This window comes from Castor canadensis, chromosome 7 (assembly GCF_047511655.1).
Source record: "Castor canadensis chromosome 7, mCasCan1.hap1v2, whole genome shotgun sequence".
NCBI classification, from domain to species: Eukaryota; Metazoa; Chordata; class Mammalia; order Rodentia; family Castoridae; genus Castor; species Castor canadensis.
This window is the reverse complement of record NC_133392.1, coordinates 83,298,660-83,324,883: the sequence shown is the minus strand read 5'-3', so window position 1 is coordinate 83,324,883 and position 26,224 is coordinate 83,298,660.

Sequence of the window (26,224 nt, the reverse complement as noted above, 5' to 3'; positions counted from 1 at the left end):
ACCTGCAGTTTTTCTCCCATTTACTTGTATGCGGTGATTTAGCACAATGTTGAAGATCTTCATCCATGAAAACGCTGACAGTTGGGCAGCGTTTCTTTCAAAAGCTAACTCAGTTCACCATGCTTAACAAGGTGCATTAATGCTTCTCTTACAAGAGCTACGGTGCTTCTCCCATTCACCTGAAAAGGGAGATTCAGCAGAAAGGTGATGTTGCTGATCCAGGAAACACTGAGAGCTAGGAAGTACTCCTTTAAACAGCAAACTGAATTCACCATACTAACCATGTTGCTAGACCCTCTTGTTTCAAACATAAAAGGATTCTCCTAAAAAACTGCAGTTTTTCTCCCATTCACTTTTAGGCGGTGATGTTGCACAAAGTTTATGTTCCTCACCCATGAAAAGGCTGAAGGTTAGGCAGCATTCCTTTCAAAAACTAACACAGTTCACCATGCTTAACAAGGTGCAAGACCGTCTTGCTTGTCAAATTAATCCTTCTCTTACAAGAGCTACAGTGCTTTTCCCTTTCACTTGAATGCGGTGATTCAGCACAAAGGTTATGTTGCTCATCCAGGGAAACGGTGAGAAGTAGGCAGAATTCCTTTAAAGAGCAAAATGAATTCACAATACTAACCAGGTTGCTTGATCCTCTTTTGTCTAACATTAAAGATTCTATTACAAACTTGCAGTTTTTCTCCCCTTTACTTGTATGTGGTGATTTTGCACAAAGTTGAAGATCCTCACCCATGAAAATGCTGACAGTTGCGCAGCATTCCTTTCAAAAGCTAACTCAGTTCAAAATGCTTAACAAGGTGCAAGGCCCTGTTCCTTGTAACATTAATGCTTCTCTTGCAAGAGTTGCAGTGCTTCTCCCTTTCACTTGAATGGGGAGATTCAGCAGAAAGGTTATGTTGCTGATCCAGGAAACCCTGAGAGCAAGGCAGTACTCCTTTAAAGAGCAAACTGAATTCACCATCCTAACCATGTTGCTAGACCCTCTTGTTTCTAACATACAAGGATTTTCTTAAAAAACTGCAGTTTTTCTCCCTTTCACTTGTATACGGTGATTTTGCACAAAGGTTATGTTTCTCACCCATGAAATGGCTGAAGGTTAGTATGCGTTCCTTTCAAAAACTAACACAGTTCACCATGCTTAACGAGGTACAAGACCCTCTTGCTTTTAGTATGAATGCTTCTCTTATAAGAGCTGCAGCGTTTCCCTTTCACTTGAATGGGGAGATTCAGCAGAAAGGTGATGTTGCTGATCCAGGAAACACTGAGAGGTAGGCAGTACTCCTTTAAAGAGCAAACTGAATTCACCATACTAACCATGTTGCTAGACCCTCTTGTTTCTAACATAAAACGATTCTCTTAAAAAACTGCAGTTTTTCTCCCATTCACTTGAATGCGGTGATTTTCCACAAAAGTTATGTTTCTCACCCATGAAAAGGCTGAAGGTTAGGCAGCGTTCCTTTCAAAAACTAACAAAGTTCACCAAGCTTAACAAAGTGCAAGACCCTCTTGCTTGTAACATTAATCCTTCTCTTACAAGAGCTACAGTGCTTCTCCCTTTCACTTGAATGCGGTGACTCAGCACAAAGGTGATGTTTCTCATCCAGGAAAACAGTGAGAAGTAGGCAGAATTCCTTTAAAGAGCAAAATGAATTCACAATACTTACCAGGTTGCTAGACCCTCTTTTGTCTAACATTAACGATTCTCTTACAAACCTGGAGTCTTTCTCCCATTTACCTGTATGTGGTGATTTTGCACAAAGATGAAGATCCTCACCCATGAAAATGCTGACGGGCAGCATTCCTTTCAAAAGCTAACTCAGTTCACCATGCTTAACAAGGTGCAAGGCCCTGTTGCTTGTAACATTAATGCTTCTCTTGCAAGAGCTGCAGTGCTTCTCCCTTTCACTTGAATGGGGTGATTCAGCAGAAAGGTGATGTTGCTCATCCAGGAAAACACTCAGAGTTATGCAGTAGTCCCTTGAAGAGCAAACTGACTTCAAAATGTTAACCATGTTGCTCGACCCTCTTTTTCCTAACATTAAAGATTCTCTTAGAAACCTGCAGTTTTTCTCCCATTTACTTGTATGCGGTGATTTAGCACAATGTTGAAGATCTTCATCCATGAAAACGCTGACAGTTGGGCAGCGTTTCTTTCAAAAGCTAACTCAGTTCACCATGCTTAACAAGGTGCATTAATGCTTCTCTTACAAGAGCTACGGTGCTTCTCCCATTCACCTGAAAAGGGAGATTCAGCAGAAAGGTGATGTTGCTGATCCAGGAAACACTGAGAGCTAGGAAGTACTCCTTTAAACAGCAAACTGAATTCACCATACTAACCATGTTGCTAGACCCTCTTGTTTCTAACATAAAAGGATTCTCCTAAAAAACTGCAGTTTTTCTCCCATTCACTTTTAGGCGGTGATGTTGTACAAAGTTTATGTTCCTCACCCATGAAAAGGCTGAAGGTTAGGCAGCATTCCTTTCAAAAACTAACACAGTTCACCATGCTTAACAAGGTGCAAGACCGTCTTGCTTGTCAAATTAATCCTTCTCTTACAAGAGCTACAGTGCTTTTCCCTTTCACTTGAATGCGGTGATTCAGCACAAAGGTTATGTTGCTCATCCAGGGAAACGGTGAGAAGTAGGCAGAATTCCTTTAAAGAGCAAAATGAATTCAGAATACTAACCAGGTTGCTAGATCCTCTTTTGTCTAACATTAAAGATTCTAGTACAAACTTGCAGTTTTTCTCCCCTTTACTTGTATGTGGTGATTTTGCACAAAGTTGAAGATCCTCACCCATGAAAATGTTGACAGTTGGGCAACATTCCTTTCAAAAGCTAACTCAGTTCAAACTGCTTAACAAGGTGCAAGGCCCTGTTCCTTGTAACATTAATGCTTCTCTTGCAAGAGTTGCAGTGCTTCTCCCTTTCACTTGAATGGGGAGATTCAGCAGAAAGGTTATGTTGCTGATCCAGGAAACCCTGAGAGCAAGGCTGTACTCCTTTAAAGAGCAAACTGAATTCACCATCCTAACCATGTTGCTAGACCCTCTTGTTTCTAACATACAAGGATTTTCTTAAAAAACTGCAGTTTTTCTCCCTTTCACTTGTATGCGGTGATTTTGCACAAAGGTTATGTTTCTCACCCATGAAATGGCTGAAGGTTAGTATGCGTTCCTTTCAAAAACTAACACAGTTCACCATGCTTAACGAGGTGCAAGACCCTCTTGCTTTTAGTATGAATGCTTCTCTTATAAGAGCTGCAGCGTTTCCCTTTCACTTGAATGGGGAGATTCAGCAGAAAGGTGATGTTGCTGATCCAGGAAACACTGAGAGGTAGGCAGTACTCCTTTAAAGAGCAAACTGAATTCACCATACTAACCATGTTGCTAGACCCTCTTGTTTCTAACATAAAACGATTCTCTTAAAAAACTGCAGTTTTTCTCCCATTCACTTGTATGCGGTGATTTTCCACAAAAGTTATGTTTCTCACCCATGAAAAGGCTGAAGGTTAGGCAGCGTTCCTTTCAAAAACTAACACAGTTCACCATGCTTAACAAAGTGCAAGACCCTCTTGCTTGTAACATTAATCCTTCTCTTACAAGAGCTACAGTGCTTCTCCCTTTCACTTGAATGTGGTGATTCAGCACAAAGGTGATGTTTCTCATCCAGGAAAACAGTGAGAAGTAGGCAGAATTCCTTTAAAGAGCAAAATGAATTCACAATACTAACCAGGTTGCTAGACCCTCTTTTGTCTAACATTAAAGATTCTCTTACAAACCTGGAATCTTTCTCCCATTTACCTGTAGGTGGTGATTTTGCACAAAGTTGAAGATCCTCACCCATGAAAATGCTGACAGTTGGGCTGCATTCCTTTCAAAAGCTAACTCAGTTCACCATGCTTAACAAGGTGCAAGGCCCTGTTGCTTGTAACATTAATGCTTCTCTTGCAAGAGCTGCAGTGCTTCTCCCTTTCACTTGAATGGGGTGATTCAGCAGAAAGGTGATGTTGCTCATCCAGGAAAACACTCAGAGTTATGCAGTAGTCCCTTGAAGAGCAAACTGACTTCAAAATGTTAACCATGTTGCTCGACCCTCTTTTTCCTAACATTAAAGATTCTCTTAGAAACCTGCAGTTTTTCTCCCATTTACTTGTATGCGGTGATTTAGCACAATGTTGAAGATCTTCATCCATGAAAACGCTGACAGTTGGGCAGCGTTTCTTTCAAAAGCTAACTCAGTTCACCATGCTTAACAAGGTGCATTAATGCTTCTCTTACAAGAGCTACGGTGCTTCTCCCATTCACCTGAAAAGGGAGATTCAGCAGAAAGGTGATGTTGCTGATCCAGGAAACACTGAGAGCTAGGAAGTACTCCTTTAAACAGCAAACTGAATTCACCATACTAACCATGTTGCTAGACCCTCTTGTTTCTAACATAAAAGGATTCTCCTAAAAAACTGCAGTTTTTCTCCCATTCACTTTTAGGCGGTGATGTTGCACAAAGTTTATGTTCCTCACCCATGAAAAGGCTGAAGGTTAGGCAGCATTCCTTTCAAAAACTAACACAGTTCACCATGCTTAACAAGGTGCAAGACCGTCTTGCTTGTCAAATTAATCCTTCTCTTACAAGAGCTACAGTGCTTTTCCCTTTCACTTGAATACGGTGATTCAGCACAAAGGTTATGTTGCTCATCCAGGGAAACGGTGAGAAGTAGGCAGAATTCCTTTAAAGAGCAAAATGAATTCACAATACTAACCAGGTTGCTTGATCCTCTTTTGTCTAACATTAAAGATTCTATTACAAACTTGCAGTTTTTCTCCCCTTTACTTGTATGTGGTGATTTTGCACAAAGTTGAAGATCCTCACCCATGAAAATGCTGACAGTTGGGCAGCATTCCTTTCAAAACCTAACTCAGTTCAAAATGCTTAACAAGGTGCAAGGCCCTGTTCCTTGTAACATTAATGCTTCTCTTGCAAGAGTTGCAGTGCTTCTCCCTTTCACTTGAATGGGGAGATTCAGCAGAAAGGTTATGTTGCTGATCCAGGAAACCCTGAGAGCAAGGCAGTACTCCTTTAAAGAGCAAACTGAATTCACCATCCTAACCATGTTGCTAGACCCTCTTGTTTCTAACATACAAGGATTTTCTTAAAAAACTGCAGTTTTTCTCCCTTTCACTTGTATACGGTGATTTTGCACAAAGGTTATGTTTCTCACCCATGAAATGGCTGAAGGTTAGTATGCGTTCCTTTCAAAAACTAACACAGTTCACCATGCTTAACGAGGTGCAAGACCCTCTTGCTTTTAGTATGAATGCTTCTCTTATAAGAGCTGCAGCGTTTCCCTTTCACTTGAAAGGGGAGATTCAGCAGAAAGGTGATGTTGCTGATCCAGGAAACACTGAGAGGTAGGCAGTACTCCTTTAAAGAGCAAAGTGGAGAGATTCCAAGATGGCGGCTAGAGGTAGGAAGCAGAAAGCGAGCCTCCTATAGTGAAATCTTGGAGAGACGCTGGAGACACACTTTGCAGGCATAATCACCGAGAAAAGGCATAACTTTGACTCCTCCACATCTCCAGCCGGCGCAGAGAATCTCCACTTCACGTTAAACGGAGAACCGAGGAGGCCCCCGGGCCGCCAGTGGCCGGCGCCCATACGGCTTGGGAAGACGCGGACCAGGTGAGCTTCGCGGTACCGCGGTTCCCCCACAGACAAGCCTGGGCCAGAGCAGCATAGCCCCCTGGACAGACTGACCTCCACCCGGGAAAAAAAGAGAAACTGAGTACTAAGCAATAAGAACAGTTAAGACACGCTGGAAAGAGGGTGGGGCGCCCTGAGCGCTGAAGATTGGGGGAAGGGAATCCTTCCCGGGACTGTAAATAAACGAGCCGGGCGGGCCGGAGAGCCTCTGGCGGGAGCGGGGCGCGCGCCCAGCAACCAGGAGCAGGGACGCTTGTGAGAGGAGGGAAGACCCACTTCCCACGTGAACTGTAAATAAACACGCAGGCCTGACAACGCGGGGCAGTGTCGCCTTTCCCAGTGCTTGGAAAGGGAAAAGCCTGTAGCAGAGGCCCCCCTCCCCCGCACAGGAGAACTCTGAGCAAACAAAGCCTCTGGGACCAGGTGAGCGCTAGCTCACCCCAGAGATCTGCATAAATAACGCCTCCAGCTACAGGCGGAGAGCAGCAGGCAGGCAAACCACAGTTGCAGATACCACTCTCAGAACTGCCTCCAGACGCGTTTTTTTCTTTTTCTCCCTACCTTTGATGAGAGAACAACCGAATTACACCTGCAAGCCGAAAAACTTACTGAAACTATTGCATTTGAACTGGGGACACTTGGTGGGGCTTTTTTTTTTATTTTTTCTTCTGTGTGTGTGTGAGTGTAGTTTTGTTCTACTTTATGCATCCCCTTTGATGAGACAACTACAGAACAACATCTGAGGCACCAACTCCAGGACTGGAGATTAAGACGGACATCCAAATTATTAAGACTGAAATTGCATTGCATATAAACTTGGAAGTTTTTTGGTTTTTTTTTTTTTTTTTTTTTTAATTTCCTATTTTCCATTTTATTTTAATTCATTTTTATAAACAGATATTACTTTCATATACTTATTTTTTATTTTTTTTATCTTTGATTTTCAATCCTCTCTCTGTCTCTCTATTGTCTGTTCAGCTTACTGTCGATTAGTACACTAACACTCCCTGTTTATACCTTTGAAACTCTCTTGTCTGATACCTTGTTCTGCTTTCTCCCTCTTGTCTGTATATTTGTTTTCCCCTTTTCTTTAACTTCTTGCTTTCCATCTCAGCTCACTCTTCCGTTCTCAATATTACCATTGTTATTATTACAAGCTAGAAAATACTTAATTACACACAGTACAGGGACAGTAACAACACCAAGGACAATGACAGGAAGACAGAAAAAACAAGGAAACCAGTTTCCCCACAGCAAAAAATTAGTACAGGAACCAGAGGGGAATGAAGAGAACAGAAACTCAGAGCCAGACTCCAACAAAATGAAGATAAACTATGCCAAAGGACCCAATGAAGCCTACAAGAATAATTTAAAAGAAGACATACTACAAGTACTCAATGAGAATTTTATAGAGATGATACTGGATAGGGTCAACCAAAATGTACAGGAGACACTCAAGAAATTCCAAGACAATAAAAATAGAGAATTTGAAAAAGCAAAAGAAGAAATAAAGGAAACCATAGAAGCACTGTATAAACACCAAAGTGAAAGAGAGAACACAATGAATAAATGGATAAATGAACTCAGGACAAAAATAGACAACAATAAAGAAGAAAACAGCCAGGATATGGAAAACCTCAGAAAAAAGAACGAAACAGAACTGCAAAACAAAACGGAAAGCCAATCCAGCAGAATAGAACAAACAGAAGACAGAATCTCAGAACTTGAAGATGAAATGGTAATTAAAGGAAAAACCGAAGAACTATTAATTAAACAACTCAAGACCTGTGAAAAGAAAATGCAAGAACTCACCGACTCCATCAAAAGACCAAACTTGAGAATCATGGGCATCGAAGAAGGAGAAGAGGTGCAAGCGAAGGGAATGCGTAATATATTCAACAAAATAATAATGGAAAATTTCCCAAATCTAGAGAAAGATATTCCCATACAAATGCAAGAGGCCTCCAGGACACCAAACAGACCAGATCAAAATAGAACTACTCCACGACATATCATCATTAAAACAACAAGTTCAGAAACTAAGGAAAGAATATTGAAGGCTGCAAGAGAGAAAAAACAAGTAACATACAAAGGTAAACCCATCAAAATCACAGCAGACTTCTCAACAGAAACATTAAAAGCAAGAAGAGCGTGGGGTGAGATCTTCCGGGCACTGAATGAAAATAACTTCAACCCCAGGATACTCTACCCAGCAAAGCTATCATTCAAAATAGATGGAGCAATAAAAGTCTTCCATGATAAGCAGAAACTAAAACAATATGTGACCACAAAGCCACCATTACAAAAGATTCTGCAAGGGATCCTGCACACAGAAAGTGACACCCAACTTAACCATGAAAAGGCAGGCAGCACCAAACCACAGGATAAGAAAAAGCAAGACAGTAGAGAGTAACATCAAGTTAGGTACACACAATCAAACCTTCAAACAACTAAGATAACTAAATGGCAGGAATCACCACATACCTATCAGTACTAACACTTAATGTCAATGGACTTAATTCACCCATCAAAAGACACCGTTTGACAAAATGGATTAAAAAAGAAGATCCAACAATTTGTTGCTTACAGGAGACTCATCTCACCGACAGAAATAAGCATATGCTTAGGATGAAAGGCTGGAAGAAGATTTACCAAGCTAATGGCCCCCAAAAACAAGCAGGAGTAGCAATACTTATCTCTGACAAAGTAGACTTCAAACCTACATTGATCAAACGAGACAAAGAAGGACATTCCATACTAATAAAAGGGGAAATAGACCAAAAGGAAATAATAATCATCAATCTGTACGCACCCAATGTCAACGCACCCAATTTCATCAAACATACCCTAAAAGACCTAAAAGCATATATAAACGCCAACACAGTGGTTGTGGGAGACTTTAACACTCCATTATCATCAATAGATAGGTCATCCAAACAAAAACTCAATAAAGAAATCCAAGATCTAAAATATGCAATAGATCAAGTGGACCTAGTAGATGTCTATAGAACATTTCATCCAACCTCTACACAATATACATTCTTCTCAGCAGCCCATGGAACCTTCTCCAAAATAGATCATATCCTAGGGCACAAAGCAAGCCTCAGCAAATATAAGAAAATAGAAATAATACCGTGCATACTATCTGACCACAATGCAGTAAAAGTAGAACTCAACAACAAAAGTAAAGACAAAAAACATGCAAACAGCTGGAAACTAAATAACTCATTACTTAATGAAGAATGGATCATTGATGCAATAAAAGAGGAAATTAAAAAGTTCCTAGAAGTCAATGAAAATGAAAACACAACCTACCGGAACCTATGGGACACAGCTAAGGCAGTCTTGAGAGGAAAGTTTATAGCCATGAGTGCATATATTAAAAAGATTGAAAGATCCCAAATCAATGACCTAATGATACATCTCAAACTCCTAGAAAAACAAGAACAAGCAAATCCCAAAACAAATAGAAGGAGAGAAATAATAAAAATAAGAGCTGAAATCAACGAAATAGAAACCAAAAAAACCATACAAAGAATTAATGAAACAAAAAGTTGGTTCTTTGAAAAAATAAACAAGATCGATAGACCCCTGGCAAACCTGACTAAAATGAGGAGAGAAAAAACCCAAATTAGTAGAATCAGGAATGCAAAAGGGGAGATAACAACAAACACCATGGAAATCCAGGAAATCATCAGAGACTACTTTGAGAACCTATATTCAAATAAATTTGAAAATCTAAAAGAAATGGACAGATTTCTAGATACATATGATCATCCAAAACTGAACCAAGAGGAAATTAATCACCTGAATAGACCTATAACACAAAATGAAATTGAAGCAGCAATCAAGAGTCTCCCCAAAAAGAAAAGTCCAGGACCTGATGGATTCTCTGCTGAATTCTATCAGACCTTTAAAGAAGAACTGATACCAACCCTCCTTAAACTGTTCCATGAAATAGAAAGGGAAGGAAAACTGCCAAACACATTTTATGAAGCCACTATTACACTTATCCCAAAACCAGGCAAAGACACCTCCAAAAAGGAGAACTATAGGCCAATCTCCTTAATGAACATTGATGCAAAAATCCTCAACAAAATAATGGCAAACCGAATTCAGCAACACATCAAAAAGATTATCCACCATGACCAGGTAGGCTTCATCCCAGGGATGCAGGGGTGGTTCAACATACGAAAATCAATAAACGTAATAAACCACATTAACAGAAGCAAAGACAAAAACCACTTGATCATCTCAATAGACGCAGAAAAAGCCTTTGATAAGATCCAACATCATTTCATGATAAAAGCTCTAAGAAAACTAGGAATAGAAGGAAAGTTCCTCAACATTATAAAAGCTATATATGACAAACCTACAGCCAGCATTATACTTAACGGAGAAAAATTAAAACCGTTCCCTCTAAAATCAGGAACCAGACAAGGATGCCCACTATCTCCACTCCTATTCAACATAGTACTGGAATTCCTAGCCAGAGCAATTAGGCAAGAAGAAGGAATAAAAGGAATACAAATAGGTAAAGAAACTGTCAAAATATCCCTATTTGCAGACGACATGATCCTATACCTTAAAGACCCAAAAAACTCTACTCAGAAGCTTCTAGACATCATCAATAGCTATAGCAAAGTAGCAGGATATAAAATCAACATAGAAAAATCATTAGCATTTCTATACACTAACAATGAGCAAACGGAAAAAGAATGTATGAAAACAATTCCATTTACAATAGCCTCAAAAAAAATCAAATACCTAGGTGTAAACCTAACAAAAGATGTGAAAGACCTCTACAAGGAAAACTATACACTTCTGAAGAAAGAGATTGAGGAAGACTATAGAAAGTGGAGAGATCTCCCATGCTCATGGATTGGTAGAATCAACATAGTAAAAATGTCGATACTCCCCAAAGTAATCTACATGTTTAATGCAATTCCCATCAAAATTCCAATGACATTCATTAAAGAGATTGAAAAATCTACTGTGAAATTTATATGGAAACACAAGAGGCCACGAATAGCCAAGGCAATACTCAGTCAAAAGAACAATGCAGGAGGTATCACAATACCTGACTTCAAACTATATTACAAAGCAATAACAATAAAAACAGCATGGTACTGGCACAAAAACAGACATGAAGACCAGTGGAACAGAATAGAGGATCCAGATATGAAGCCACACAACTATGAGCAACTTATCTTTGACAAAGGAGCTAAAAATATACGATGGAGAAATAGCAGCCTCTTCAACAAAAACTGCTGGGAAAACTGGTTAGCAGTCTGCAAAAAACTGAAACTAGATCCATGTATATCACCCTATACCAAGATTAACTCAAAATGGATCAAGGATCTTAATATCAGACCCCAAACTCTTAAGTTGATACAAGAAAAAGTAGGAAATACTCTGGAGTTAGTAGGTATAGGTAAAAACTTTCTCAATGAAACCCCAGCAGCACAGCAACTAAGAGATAGCATAGATAAATGGGACCTCATAAAACTAAAAAGCTTCTGTTCATCAAAAGAAATGGTCTCTAAACTGAAGAGAACACCCACAGAGTGGGAGAAAATATTTGCCAATTATACATCAGACAAAGGACTGATAACCAGAATATACAGGGAACTTAAAAAACTAAATTCTCCCAAAACTAATGAACCAATAAAGAAATGGGCATGTGAACTAAACAGAACTTTCTCAAAAGAAGAAATTCAAATGGCCAGAAAACACATGAAAAAATGCTCACCATCTCTAGCAATAAAGGAAATGCAAATTAAAACCACACTAAGATTCCACCTCACCCCTGTGAGAATAGCCATCATCAGCAACACCACCAACAACAGGTGTTGGCGAGGATGTGGGGAAAAAGGAACCCTTTTACACTGTTGGTGGGAATGTAGACTAGTACAACCACTCTGGAAAAAAGTTTGGAGGCTACTTAAAAAGATGGACATCGATCTACCATTTGATCCAGCAATACCACTCTTGGGGATATACCCAAAAGACTGTTACTCCAGAGGCACCTGCACATCCATGTTTATTGCGGCACTATTCACAATAGCCAAGTTATGGAAACAGCCAAGATGTCCCAGCACTGACGAATGGATTAAGAAAATGTGGTACCTATACACAATGGAATTCTATGCAGCCATGAAGAAGAACGAAATGTTATCATTCGCTGGTAAATGGATGGAATTGGAGAACATCATTCTGAGTGAGGTTAGCCTGGCTCAAAAGACCAAAAATCGTATGTTCTCCCTCATATGTGGACATTAGATCAAGGGCAAACACAACAAGGGGATTGGACTATGAGCACATGATAAAAGCGAGAGCACACAAGGGAGGGGTGAGGATAGGTAAGACACCTAAAAAACTAGCTAGCATTTGTTGCCCTTAACGCAGAGAAACTAAAGCAGATACCTTAAAGCAACTGAGGCCAATAGGAAAAGGGGACCAGGAACTAGAGAAAAGGTTAGATCAAAAAGAATTAACCTAGAAGGTAACACCCACACACAGGAAATCAATGTGAGTCAATGCCCTGTATAGCTATCCTTATCTCAACCAGCAAAACCCCTTGTTCCTTCCTATTATTGCTTATACTCTCTCTACAACAAAATTAGAGATAAGGGCAAAATAGTTTCTGCTGGGTATTGAGGAGGGGGAGCGGGAGGGGGTGGAGTGGGTGGTAAGGGAGGGGGTGGGGGCAGGGGGGAGAAATGAACCAAGCCTTGTATGCACATATGAATAATAAAAGAAAAATGGAAAAAAAAAAAAAAAAAAAAAAAAAGAGCAAAGTGAATTCACCATACTAACCATGTTGCTAGACCCTCTTGTTTCTAACATAAAACGATTCTCTTAAAAAACTGCAGTTTTTCTCCCATTCACTTGAATGTGGTGATTTTCCACAAAAGTTATGTTTCTCACCCATGAAAAGGCTGAAGGTTAGGCAGCGTTCCTTTCAAAAACTAACACAGTTCACCAAGCTTAACAAAGTGCAAGACCCTCTTGCTTGTAACATTAATCCTTCTCTTACAAGAGCTACAGTGCTTCTCCCTTTCACTTGAATGCGGTGACTCAGCACAAAGGTGATGTTTCTCATCCAGGAAAACAGTGAGAAGTAGGCAGAATTCCTTTAAAGAGCAAAATGAATTCACAATACTTACCAGGTTGCTAGACCCTCTTTTGTCTAACATTAACGATTCTCTTACAAACCTGGAGTCTTTCTCCCATTTACCTGTATGTGGTGATTTTGCACAAAGATGAAGATCCTCACCCATGAAAATGCTGACAGTTGGGCAGCATTCCTTTCAAAAGCTAACTCAGTTCACCATGCTTAACAAGGTGCAAGGCCCTGTTGCTTGTAACATTAATGCTTCTCTTGCAAGAGCTGCAGTGCTTCTCCCTTTCACTTGAATGCGGTGATTCAGCACAAAGGTTATGTTGCTCATCCAGGGAAACGGTGAGAAGTAGGCAGAATTCCTTTAAAGAGCAAAATGAATTCAGAATACTAACCAGGTTGCTAGATCCTCTTTTGTCTAACATTAAAGATTCTATTACAAACTTGCAGTTTTTCTCCCCTTTACTTGTATGTGGTGATTTTGCACAAAGTTGAAGATCCTCACCCATGAAAATGTTGACAGTTGGGCAACATTCCTTTCAAAAGCTAACTCAGTTCAAACTGCTTAACAAGGTGCAAGGCCCTGTTCCTTGTAACATTAATGCTTCTCTTGCAAGAGTTGCAGTGCTTCTCCCTTTCACTTGAATGGGGAGATTCAGCAGAAAGGTTATGTTGCTGATCCAGGAAACCCTGAGAGCAAGGCTGTACTCCTTTAAAGAGCAAACTGAATTCACCATCCTAACCATGTTGCTAGACCCTCTTGTTTCTAACATACAAGGATTTTCTTAAACAACTGCAGTTTTTCTCCCTTTCACTTGTATGCGGTGATTTTGCACAAAGGTTATGTTTCTCACCCATGAAATGGCTGAAGGTTAGTATGCGTTCCTTTCAAAAACTAACACAGTTCACCATGCTTAACGAGGTGCAAGACCCTCTTGCTTTTAGTATGAATGCTTCTCTTATAAGAGCTGCAGCGTTTCCCTTTCACTTGAATGGGGAGATTCAGCAGAAAGGTGATGTTGCTGATCCAGGAAACACTGAGAGGTAGGCAGTACTCCTTTAAAGAGCAAACTGAATTCACCATACTAACCATGTTGCTAGACCCTCTTGTTTCTAACATAAAACGATTCTCTTAAAAAACTGCAGTTTTTCTCCCATTCACTTGTATGCGGTGATTTTCCACAAAAGTTATGTTTCTCACCCATGAAAAGGCTGAAGGTTAGGCAGCGTTCCTTTCAAAAACTAACACAGTTCACCATGCTTAACAAAGTGCAAGACCCTCTTGCTTGTAACATTAATCCTTCTCTTACAAGAGCTACAGTGCTTCTCCCTTTCACTTGAATGTGGTGATTCAGCACAAAGGTGATGTTTCTCATCCAGGAAAACAGTGAGAAGTAGGCAGAATTCCTTTAAAGAGCAAAATGAATTCACAATACTAACCAGGTTGCTAGACCCTCTTTTGTCTAACATTAAAGATTCTCTTACAAACCTGGAATCTTTCTCCCATTTACCTGTAGGTGGTGATTTTGCACAAAGTTGAAGATCCTCACCCATGAAAATGCTGACAGTTGGGCTGCATTCCTTTCAAAAGCTAACTCAGTTCACCATGCTTAACAAGGTGCAAGGCCCTGTTGCTTGTAACATTAATGCTTCTCTTGCAAGAGCTGCAGTGCTTCTCCCTTTCACTTGAATGGGGTGATTCAGCAGAAAGGTGATGTTGCTCATCCAGGAAAACACTCAGAGTTATGCAGTAGTCCCTTGAAGAGCAAACTGACTTCAAAATGTTAACCATGTTGCTCGACCCTCTTTTTCCTAACATTAAAGATTCTCTTAGAAACCTGCAGTTTTTCTCCCATTTACTTGTATGCGGTGATTTAGCACAATGTTGAAGATCTTCATCCATGAAAACGCTGACAGTTGGGCAGCGTTTCTTTCAAAAGCTAACTCAGTTCACCATGCTTAACAAGGTGCATTAATGCTTCTCTTACAAGAGCTACGGTGCTTCTCCCATTCACCTGAAAAGGGAGATTCAGCAGAAAGGTGATGTTGCTGATCCAGGAAACACTGAGAGCTAGGAAGTACTCTAAACAGCAAACTGAATTCACCATCCTAACTATGTTGCTAGACCCTCTTGTTTCTAACATACAAGGATTCTCCTAAAAAACTGCAGTTTTTCTCCCATTCACTTGTATGCGGTGAGGTTGCACAAAGTTTATGTTCCTCACCCATGAAAAGGCTGAAGGTTAGGCTGCATTCCTTTCAAAAACTAACACAGTTCACCATGGTTAACAAGGTGCAAGACCGTCTTGCTTGTCAAATTAATCCTTCTCTTACAAGAGCTACAGTGCTTTTCCCTTTCACTTGAAAGCGGTGATTCAGCACAAAGGTTATGTTGCTCATCCAGGGAAACGGTGAGAAGTAGGCAGAATTCCTTTAAAGAGCAAAATGAATTCACAATACTAACCAGGTTGCTTGATCCTCTTTTGTCTAACATTAAAGATTCTATTACAAACTTGCAGTTTTTCTCCCGTTTACTTGTATGTGGTGATTTTGCACAAAGTTGAAGATCCTCACCCATGAAAATGCTGACAGTTGGGCAGCATTCCTTTCAAAAGCTAACTCAGTTCAAACTGCTTAACAAGGTGCAAGGCCCTGTTCCTTGTAACATTAATGCTTCTCTTGCAAGAGTTGCAGTGCTTCTCCCTTTCACTTGAATGGGGAGATTCAGCAGAAAGGTTATGTTGCTGATCCAGGAAACCCTGAGAGCTAGGCAGTACTCCTTTAAAGAGCAAACTGAATTCACCATCCTAACCATGTTGCTAGACCCTCTTGTTTCTAACATACAAGGATTTTCTTAAAAAACTGCAGTTTTTCTCCCTTTCACTTGTATGCGGTGATTTTGCACAAAGGTTATGTTTCTCACCCATGAAATGGCTGAAGGTTAGTATGCGTTCCTTTCAAAAACTAACACAGTTCACCATGCTTAACGAGGTGCAAGACCCTCTTGCTTTTAGTATGAATGCTTCTCTTATAAGAGCTGCAGCGTTTCCCTTTCACTTGAATGGGGAGATTCAGCAGAAAGTTGATGTTGCTGATCCAGGAAACACTGAGAGGTAGGCAGTACTCCTTTAAAGAGCAAACTGAATTCACCATACTAACCATGTTGCTAGACCCTCTTGTTTCTAACATAAAAGGATTCTCCTAAAAAACTGCAGTTTTTCTCCCATTCACTTTTAGGCGGTGATGTTGCACAAAGTTTATGTTCCTCACCCAAGAAAAGGCTGAAGGTTAGGCAGCATTCCTTTCAAAAACTAACACAGTTCACCATGCTTAACAAGGTGCAAGACCGTCTTGCTTGTCAAATTAATCCTTCTCTTACAAGAGCTACAGTGCTTTTCCCTTTCACTTGAATACGGTGATTCAGCACAAAGGTTATGTTGCTCATCCAGGGAAACGGTGAGAAGTAGGCAGAATTCCTTTAAAGAGCAAAATGAATTCACAATACTAACCAGGTTGCTAGATCCTCTTTTGTCTAACATTAAAGATTCTATTACAAACTTGCAGTTTTTCTCCCCTTTACTTGTATGTGGTGATTTTGCACAAAGTTGAAGATCCTCACCCATGAAAATGCTGACAGTTGGGCAGCATTCCTTTCAAAAGCTAACTCAGTTCAAAATGCTTAACAAGGTGCAAGGCCCTGTTCCTTGTAACATTAATGCTTCTCTTGCAAGAGTTGCAGTGCTTCTCCCTTTCACTTGAATGGGGAGATTCAGCAAAAGTTATGTTGCTGATCCAGGAAACACTGAGAGGTAGGCAGTACTCCTTTAAAGAGCAAACTGAATTCACCATACTAACCATGTTGCTAGACCCTCTTGTTTTTAACATAAAAAGATTCTCTTAAAAAACTGCAGTTTTTCTCCCATTCACTTGTATGCGGTGATTTTCCACAAAGGTTATGTTTCTCAACCATGAAAAGGCTGAAGGTTAGGCAGCGTTCCTTTCAAAAACTAACACAGTTCACCATGCTTAACAAAGTGCAAGACCCTCTTGCTTGTAACATTAATCCTTCTCTTACAAGAGCTACAGTGCTTCTCCCTTTCACTTGAATGCGGTGATTCAGCACAAAGGTGATGTTTCTCATCCAGGAAAACAGTGAGAAGTAGGCAGAATTCCTTTAAAGAGCAAAATGAATTCTCAATACTAACCAGGTTGCTAGACCCTCTTTTGTCTAACATTAAAGATTCTCTTACAAACCTGGAATCTTTCTCCCATTTACCTGTAGGTGGTGATTTTGCACAAAGTTGAAGATCCTCACCCATGAAAATGCTGACAGTTGGGCTGCATTCCTTTCAAAAGCTAACTCAGTTCACCATGCTTAACAAGGTGCAAGGCCCTGTTGCTTGTAACATTAATGCTTCTCTTGCAAGAGCTGCAGTGCTTCTCCCTTTCACTTGAATGGGGTGATTCAGCAGAAAGGTGATGTTGCTCATCCAGGAAAACACTCAGAGTTATGCAGTAGTCCCTTGAAGAGGAAACTGACTTCAAAATGTTAACCCTGTTGCTCGACCCTCTTTTTCCTAACATTAAAGATTCTCTTAGAAACCTGCAGTTTTTCTCCCATTTACTTGTATGCGGTGATTTAGCACAATGTTGAAGATCTTCATCCATGAAAACGCTGACAGTTGGGCAGCGTTTCTTTCAAAAGCTAACTCAGTTCACCATGCTTAACAAGGTGCATTAATGCTTCTCTTACAAGAGCTACGGTGCTTCTCCCATTCACCTGAAAAGGGAGATTCAGCAGAAAGGTGATGTTGCTGATCCAGGAAACACTGAGAGCTAGGAAGTACTCCTTTAAACAGCAAACTGAATTCACCATACTAACCATGTTGCTAGACCCTCTTGTTTCAAACATAAAAGGATTCTCCTAAAAAACTGCAGTTTTTCTCCCATTCACTTTTAGGCGGTGATGTTGCACAAAGTTTATGTTCCTCACCCATGAAAAGGCTGAAGGTTAGGCAGCATTCCTTTCAAAAACTAACACAGTTCACCATGCTTAACAAGGTGCAAGACCGTCTTGCTTGTCAAATTAATCCTTCTCTTACAAGAGCTACAGTGCTTTTCCCTTTCACTTGAATGCGGTGATTCAGCACAAAGGTTATGTTGCTCATCCAGGGAAACGGTGAGAAGTAGGCAGAATTCCTTTAAAGAGCAAAATGAATTCACAATACTAACCAGGTTGCTTGATCCTCTTTTGTCTAACATTAAAGATTCTATTACAAACTTGCAGTTTTTCTCCCCTTTACTTGTATGTGGTGATTTTGCACAAAGTTGAAGATCCTCACCCATGAAAATGCTGACAGTTGCGCAGCATTCCTTTCAAAAGCTAACTCAGTTCAAAATGCTTAACAAGGTGCAAGGCCCTGTTCCTTGTAACATTAATGCTTCTCTTGCAAGAGTTGCAGTGCTTCTCCCTTTCACTTGAATGGGGAGATTCAGCAGAAAGGTTATGTTGCTGATCCAGGAAACCCTGAGAGCAAGGCAGTACTCCTTTAAAGAGCAAACTGAATTCACCATCCTAACCATGTTGCTAGACCCTCTTGTTTCTAACATACAAGGATTTTCTTAAAAAACTGCAGTTTTTCTCCCTTTCACTTGTATACGGTGATTTTGCACAAAGGTTATGTTTCTCACCCATGAAATGGCTGAAGGTTAGTATGCGTTCCTTTCAAAAACTAACACAGTTCACCATGCTTAACGAGGTACAAGACCCTCTTGCTTTTAGTATGAATGCTTCTCTTATAAGAGCTGCAGCGTTTCCCTTTCACTTGAATGGGGAGATTCAGCAGAAAGGTGATGTTGCTGATCCAGGAAACACTGAGAGGTAGGCAGTACTCCTTTAAAGAGCAAACTGAATTCACCATACTAACCATGTTGCTAGACCCTCTTGTTTCTAACATAAAACGATTCTCTTAAAAAACTGCAGTTTTTCTCCCATTCACTTGAATGCGGTGATTTTCCACAAAAGTTATGTTTCTCACCCATGAAAAGGCTGAAGGTTAGGCAGCGTTCCTTTCAAAAACTAACAAAGTTCACCAAGCTTAACAAAGTGCAAGACCCTCTTGCTTGTAACATTAATCCTTCTCTTACAAGAGCTACAGTGCTTCTCCCTTTCACTTGAATGCGGTGACTCAGCACAAAGGTGATGTTTCTCATCCAGGAAAACAGTGAGAAGTAGGCAGAATTCCTTTAAAGAGCAAAATGAATTCACAATACTTACCAGGTTGCTAGACCCTCTTTTGTCTAACATTAACGATTCTCTTACAAACCTGGAGTCTTTCTCCCATTTACCTGTATGTGGTGATTTTGCACAAAGATGAAGATCCTCACCCATGAAAATGCTGACGGGCAGCATTCCTTTCAAAAGCTAACTCAGTTCACCATGCTTAACAAGGTGCAAGGCCCTGTTGCTTGTAACATTAATGCTTCTCTTGCAAGAGCTGCAGTGCTTCTCCCTTTCACTTGAATGGGGTGATTCAGCAGAAAGGTGATGTTGCTCATCCAGGAAAACACTCAGAGTTATGCAGTAGTCCCTTGAAGAGCAAACTGACTTCAAAATGTTAACCATGTTGCTCGACCCTCTTTTTCCTAACATTAAAGATTCTCTTAGAAACCTGCAGTTTTTCTCCCATTTACTTGTATGCGGTGATTTAGCACAATGTTGAAGATCTTCATCCATGAAAACGCTGACAGTTGGGCAGCGTTTCTTTCAAAAGCTAACTCAGTTCACCATGCTTAACAAGGTGCATTAATGCTTCTCTTACAAGAGCTACGGTGCTTCTCCCATTCACCTGAAAAGGGAGATTCAGCAGAAAGGTGATGTTGCTGATCCAGGAAACACTGAGAGCTAGGAAGTACTCCTTTAAACAGCAAACTGAATTCACCATACTAACCATGTTGCTAGACCCTCTTGTTTCTAACATAAAAGGATTCTCCTAAAAAACTGCAGTTTTTCTCCCATTCACTTTTAGGCGGTGATGTTGTACAAAGTTTATGTTCCTCACCCATGAAAAGGCTGAAGGTTAGGCAGCATTCCTTTCAAAAACTAACACAGTTCACCATGCTTAACAAGGTGCAAGACCGTCTTGCTTGTCAAATTAATCCTTCTCTTACAAGAGCTACAGTGCTTTTCCCTTTCACTTGAATGCGGTGATTCAGCACAAAGGTTATGTTGCTCATCCAGGGAAACGGTGAGAAGTAGGCAGAATTCCTTTAAAGAGCAAAATGAATTCAGAATACTAACCAGGTTGCTAGATCCTCTTTTGTCTAACATTAAAGATTCTAGTACAAACTTGCAGTTTTTCTCCCCTTTACTTGTATGTGGTGATTTTGCACAAAGTTGAAGATCCTCACCCATGAAAATGTTGACAGTTGGGCAACATTCCTTTCAAAAGCTAACTCAGTTCAAACTGCTTAACAAGGTGCAAGGCCCTGTTCCTTGTAACATTAATGCTTCTCTTGCAAGAGTTGCAGTGCTTCTCCCTTTCACTTGAATGGGGAGATTCAGCAGAAAGGTTATGTTGCTGATCCAGGAAACCCTGAGAGCAAGGCTGTACTCCTTTAAAGAGCAAACTGAATTCACCATCCTAACCATGTTGCTAGACCCTCTTGTTTCTAACATACAAGGATTTTCTTAAAAAACTGCAGTTTTTCTCCCTTTCACTTGTATGCGGTGATTTTGCACAAAGGTTATGTTTCTCACCCATGAAATGGCTGAAGGTTAGTATGCGTTCCTTTCAAAAACTAACACAGTTCACCATGCTTAACGAGGTGCAAGACCCTCTTGCTTTTAGTATGAATGCTTCTCTTATAAGAGCTGCAGCGTTTCCCTTTCACTTGAATGGGGAGATTCAGCAGAAAGGTGATGTTGCTGATCCAGGAAACACTGAGAGGTAGGCAGTACTCCTTTAAAGAGCAAACTGAATTCACCATACTAACCATGTTGCTAGACCCTCTTGTTTCTAACATAAAACGATTCTCTTAAAAAACTGCAGTTTTTCTCCCATTCACTTGTATGCGGTGATTTTCCACAAAAGTTATGTTTCTCACCCATGAAAAGGCTGAAGGTTAGGCAGCGTTCCTTTCAAAAACTAACACAGTTCACCATGCTTAACAAAGTGCAAGACCCTCTTGCTTGTAACATTAATCCTTCTCTTACAAGAGCTACAGTGCTTCTCCCTTTCACTTGAATGTGGTGATTCAGCACAAAGGTGATGTTTCTCATCCAGGAAAACAGTGAGAAGTAGGCAGAATTCCTTTAAAGAGCAAAATGAATTCACAATACTAACCAGGTTGCTAGACCCTCTTTTGTCTAACATTAAAGATTCTCTTACAAACCTGGAATCTTTCTCCCATTTACCTGTAGGTGGTGATTTTGCACAAAGTTGAAGATCCTCACCCATGAAAATGCTGACAGTTGGGCTGCATTCCTTTCAAAAGCTAACTCAGTTCACCATGCTTAACAAGGTGCAAGGCCCTGTTGCTTGTAACATTAATGCTTCTCTTGCAAGAGCTGCAGTGCTTCTCCCTTTCACTTGAATGGGGTGATTCAGCAGAAAGGTGATGTTGCTCATCCAGGAAAACACTCAGAGTTATGCAGTAGTCCCTTGAAGAGCAAACTGACTTCAAAATGTTAACCATGTTGCTCGACCCTCTTTTTCCTAACATTAAAGATTCTCTTAGAAACCTGCAGTTTTTCTCCCATTTACTTGTATGCGGTGATTTAGCACAATGTTGAAGATCTTCATCCATGAAAACGCTGACAGTTGGGCAGCGTTTCTTTCAAAAGCTAACTCAGTTCACCATGCTTAACAAGGTGCATTAATGCTTCTCTTACAAGAGCTACGGTGCTTCTCCCATTCACCTGAAAAGGGAGATTCAGCAGAAAGGTGATGTTGCTGATCCAGGAAACACTGAGAGCTAGGAAGTACTCCTTTAAACAGCAAACTGAATTCACCATACTAACCATGTTGCTAGACCCTCTTGTTTCTAACATAAAAGGATTCTCCTAAAAAACTGCAGTTTTTCTCCCATTCACTTTTAGGCGGTGATGTTGCACAAAGTTTATGTTCCTCACCCATGAAAAGGCTGAAGGTTAGGCAGCATTCCTTTCAAAAACTAACACAGTTCACCATGCTTAACAAGGTGCAAGACCGTCTTGCTTGTCAAATTAATCCTTCTCTTACAAGAGCTACAGTGCTTTTCCCTTTCACTTGAATACGGTGATTCAGCACAAAGGTTATGTTGCTCATCCAGGGAAACGGTGAGAAGTAGGCAGAATTCCTTTAAAGAGCAAAATGAATTCACAATACTAACCAGGTTGCTTGATCCTCTTTTGTCTAACATTAAAGATTCTATTACAAACTTGCAGTTTTTCTCCCCTTTACTTGTATGTGGTGATTTTGCACAAAGTTGAAGATCCTCACCCATGAAAATGCTGACAGTTGGGCAGCATTCCTTTCAAAACCTAACTCAGTTCAAAATGCTTAACAAGGTGCAAGGCCCTGTTCCTTGTAACATTAATGCTTCTCTTGCAAGAGTTGCAGTGCTTCTCCCTTTCACTTGAATGGGGAGATTCAGCAGAAAGGTTATGTTGCTGATCCAGGAAACCCTGAGAGCAAGGCAGTACTCCTTTAAAGAGCAAACTGAATTCACCATCCTAACCATGTTGCTAGACCCTCTTGTTTCTAACATACAAGGATTTTCTTAAAAAACTGCAGTTTTTCTCCCTTTCACTTGTATACGGTGATTTTGCACAAAGGTTATGTTTCTCACCCATGAAATGGCTGAAGGTTAGTATGCGTTCCTTTCAAAAACTAACACAGTTCACCATGCTTAACGAGGTGCAAGACCCTCTTGCTTTTAGTATGAATGCTTCTCTTATAAGAGCTGCAGCGTTTCCCTTTCACTTGAAAGGGGAGATTCAGCAGAAAGGTGATGTTGCTGATCCAGGAAACACTGAGAGGTAGGCAGTACTCCTTTAAAGAGCAAAGTGGAGAGATTCCAAGATGGCGGCTAGAGGTAGGAAGCAGAAAGCGAGCCTCCTATAGTGAAATCTTGGAGAGACGCTGGAGACACACTTTGCAGGCATAATCACCGAGAAAAGGCATAACTTTGACTCCTCCACATCTCCAGCCGGCGCAGAGAATCTCCACTTCACGTTAAACGGAGAACCGAGGAGGCCCCCGGGCCGCCAGTGGCCGGCGCCCATACGGCTTGGGAAGACGCGGACCAGGTGAGCTTCGCGGTACCGCGGTTCCCCCACAGACAAGCCTGGGCCAGAGCAGCATAGCCCCCTGGACAGACTGACCTCCACCCGGGAAAAAAAGAGAAACTGAGTACTAAGCAATAAGAACAGTTAAGACACGCTGGAAAGAGGGTGGGGCGCCCTGAGCGCTGAAGATTGGGGGAAGGGAATCCTTCCCGGGACTGTAAATAAACGAGCCGGGCGGGCCGGAGAGCCTCTGGCGGGAGCGGGGCGCGCGCCCAGCAACCAGGAGCAGGGACGCTTGTGAGAGGAGGGAAGACCCACTTCCCACGTGAACTGTAAATAAACACGCAGGCCTGACAACGCGGGGCAGTGTCGCCTTTCCCAGTGCTTGGAAAGGGAAAAGCCTGTAGCAGAGGCCCCCCTCCCCCGCACAGGAGAACTCTGAGCAAACAAAGCCTCTGGGACCAGGTGAGCGCTAGCTCACCCCAGAGATCTGCATAAATAACGCCTCCAGCTACAGGCGGAGAGCAGCAGGCAGGCAAACCACAGTTGCAGATACCACTCTCAGAACTGCCTCCAGACGCGTTTTTTTCTTTTTCTCCCTACCTTTGATGAGAGAACAACCGAATTACACCTGCAAGCCGAAAAACTTACTGAAACTATTGCATTTGAACTGGGGACACTTGGTGGGGCTTTTTTTTTTATTTTTTCTTCTGTGTGTGTGTGAGTGTAGTTTTGTTCTACTTTATGCATCCCCTTTGATGAGACAACTACAGAACAACATCTGAGGCACCAACTCCAGGACTGGAGATTAAGACGGACATCCAAATTATTAAGACTGAAATTGCATTGCATATAAACTTGGAAGTTTTTTGGTTTTTTTTTTTTTTTTTTTTTTAATTTCCTATTTTCCATTTTATTTTAATTCATTTTTATAAACAGATATTACTTTCATATACTTATTTTTTATTTTTTTTATCTTTGATTTTCAATCCTCTCTCTGTCTCTCTATTGTCTGTTCAGCTTACTGTCGATTAGTACACTAACACTCCCTGTTTATACCTTTGAAACTCTCTTGTCTGATACCTTGTTCTGCTTTCTCCCTCTTGTCTGTATATTTGTTTTCCCCTTTTCTTTAACTTCTTGCTTTCCATCTCAGCTCACTCTTCCGTTCTCAATATTACCATTGTTATTATTACAAGCTAGAAAATACTTAATTACACACAGTACAGGGACAGTAACAACACCAAGGACAATGACAGGAAGACAGAAAAAACAAGGAAACCAGTTTCCCCACAGCAAAAAATTAGTACAGGAACCAGAGGGGAATGAAGAGAACAGAAACTCAGAGCCAGACTCCAACAAAATGAAGATAAACTATGCCAAAGGACCCAATGAAGCCTACAAGAATAATTTAAAAGAAGACATACTACAAGTACTCAATGAGAATTTTATAGAGATGATACTGGATAGGGTCAACCAAAATGTACAGGAGACACTCAAGAAATTCCAAGACAATAAAAATAGAGAATTTGAAAAAGCAAAAGAAGAAATAAAGGAAACCATAGAAGCACTGTATAAACACCAAAGTGAAAGAGAGAACACAATGAATAAATGGATAAATGAACTCAGGACAAAAATAGACAACAATAAAGAAGAAAACAGCCAGGATATGGAAAACCTCAGAAAAAAGAACGAAACAGAACTGCAAAACAAAACGGAAAGCCAATCCAGCAGAATAGAACAAACAGAAGACAGAATCTCAGAACTTGAAGATGAAATGGTAATTAAAGGAAAAACCGAAGAACTATTAATTAAACAACTCAAGACCTGTGAAAAGAAAATGCAAGAACTCACCGACTCCATCAAAAGACCAAACTTGAGAATCATGGGCATCGAAGAAGGAGAAGAGGTGCAAGCGAAGGGAATGCGTAATATATTCAACAAAATAATAATGGAAAATTTCCCAAATCTAGAGAAAGATATTCCCATACAAATGCAAGAGGCCTCCAGGACACCAAACAGACCAGATCAAAATAGAACTACTCCACGACATATCATCATTAAAACAACAAGTTCAGAAACTAAGGAAAGAATATTGAAGGCTGCAAGAGAGAAAAAACAAGTAACATACAAAGGTAAACCCATCAAAATCACAGCAGACTTCTCAACAGAAACATTAAAAGCAAGAAGAGCGTGGGGTGAGATCTTCCGGGCACTGAATGAAAATAACTTCAACCCCAGGATACTCTACCCAGCAAAGCTATCATTCAAAATAGATGGAGCAATAAAAGTCTTCCATGATAAGCAGAAACTAAAACAATATGTGACCACAAAGCCACCATTACAAAAGATTCTGCAAGGGATCCTGCACACAGAAAGTGACACCCAACTTAACCATGAAAAGGCAGGCAGCACCAAACCACAGGATAAGAAAAAGCAAGACAGTAGAGAGTAACATCAAGTTAGGTACACACAATCAAACCTTCAAACAACTAAGATAACTAAATGGCAGGAATCACCACATACCTATCAGTACTAACACTTAATGTCAATGGACTTAATTCACCCATCAAAAGACACCGTTTGACAAAATGGATTAAAAAAGAAGATCCAACAATTTGTTGCTTACAGGAGACTCATCTCACCGACAGAAATAAGCATATGCTTAGGATGAAAGGCTGGAAGAAGATTTACCAAGCTAATGGCCCCCAAAAACAAGCAGGAGTAGCAATACTTATCTCTGACAAAGTAGACTTCAAACCTACATTGATCAAACGAGACAAAGAAGGACATTCCATACTAATAAAAGGGGAAATAGACCAAAAGGAAATAATAATCATCAATCTGTACGCACCCAATGTCAACGCACCCAATTTCATCAAACATACCCTAAAAGACCTAAAAGCATATATAAACGCCAACACAGTGGTTGTGGGAGACTTTAACACTCCATTATCATCAATAGATAGGTCATCCAAACAAAAACTCAATAAAGAAATCCAAGATCTAAAATATGCAATAGATCAAGTGGACCTAGTAGATGTCTATAGAACATTTCATCCAACCTCTACACAATATACATTCTTCTCAGCAGCCCATGGAACCTTCTCCAAAATAGAT